Here is a 1,504-nt window from a genome sequence, read left to right as displayed (position 1 = left end):
CTCGGGGTAATTTTCTGTGAAAAATATTGATTTACAAAGAATATTTGTCAAAGAATAGAATGGATTTCTTCGCCCGAGATACAAACGTAAATTGTACTATAGTAAAAACAACTGGAAAAATTTAGACGAAAGCCAAATTTGGTAAAGAAAACAAACATTTGTCGACCTATAAATACGAATTTTATTCCCCGAAAGATTTTTATAAAAATCTCTTCGAAACACTTTTATTGCAACAATTTAATTAAAGAAAAATATTTGTTATAAAAATAAAAATAGTACAATTTTTACATACAATTCTTAAAATAAAAAATCTGTGTGTCATAGTACAATCCAATCCGACTATTCTTTCGAAAGTTATGCGATATACAGACAACCACAACATCAATAACAACGACGACGTAGGCGCCAGAGAGACAGACAGATACCGATGTAAAAGCTTGTTTTTCTGATTCAAGGAGCCTCAAAACGTCGAAATTTCATGAAATTCGCGGAAGTAATTTTTCACGTAAAACTCTTCTCATTATGGATGAGAATTGGATAAAATAATCATGGGGCCTTGAAAAAGTAGCGTTTTTCGGCTCTTGACTTTTTTCCATATCAAGCTTTTTTTGCTTCAAATGTCCATTTTCGTTTGGTTTTTTGGATTTTTAAAATCCTTTAACTTTGGTAAGTTTGATTTTATCAAAAAAAGTTGTCAAGATAAATTGTTCATATTTTTTTGTACCATAAATGGCTGTGGATAGAATTTTCAAATTTTTAAAAAAATTGGTCTTAAAATTTTTTAAAAAGCATCAAATTTTTGAATTTTTATCAAAAATGGCTGTTTAACGAACTCGATCTTTCTTTTTGGTCTTTCGAACAGTGTGTCAAAGCCCAATCCAATCGGAACAGTTATCCGCTATACAGACAACTACAGCAACGACGACACCGTACAGACAAACAGGCCCCGACGTAAAAACTTGTTTTTCTGACTCAGTTTTCATTAAAAACTAATACCTTCTCATTTTGAATAAGAATATAAACATTTTTATTAAGATTTGTAGAAAATCTTTCAAAGAAAAAAAAGATTGCCCGGTAAGTTACAACAGAAAAATTACAATTTCAAAAAAATGAAGGTTGTTATAAATATTGAGCTGGACTTGAGACCGGGACAAATCGTCACACACACAATTTAGAGTGAAAAATTTAAACTTGGAATGTTACGATTATGATTGTTTTATTTGTTTTTATTTGTATTTCGAAGGTAAAAGTGTTTTATTTTTATTCTTAAAGAACAGTTAAATAAGCATTAATTTAGAAAAAAATCAAATAATCTGGAGGTTTCTGAATGTTTCAAAGAAAAGAACAAAATTTGGAGCTTCTCAAGAATTTGAAATATTAGAATAATAACAAAAATTTCTTTGTAGATTTAAAATGATTTTTTATTTCAAAAAAGTACATAACTCAAAGAGAATGTTTAAAAATATTTCAAAACATTTCAAAAGATTTACAATATTAGAAAAAA

Source organism: Belonocnema kinseyi, chromosome 8, assembly GCF_010883055.1.
Source record: "Belonocnema kinseyi isolate 2016_QV_RU_SX_M_011 chromosome 8, B_treatae_v1, whole genome shotgun sequence".
NCBI classification, from domain to species: Eukaryota; Metazoa; Arthropoda; class Insecta; order Hymenoptera; family Cynipidae; genus Belonocnema; species Belonocnema kinseyi.
Note: the sequence above shows the minus strand (reverse complement) of the source record.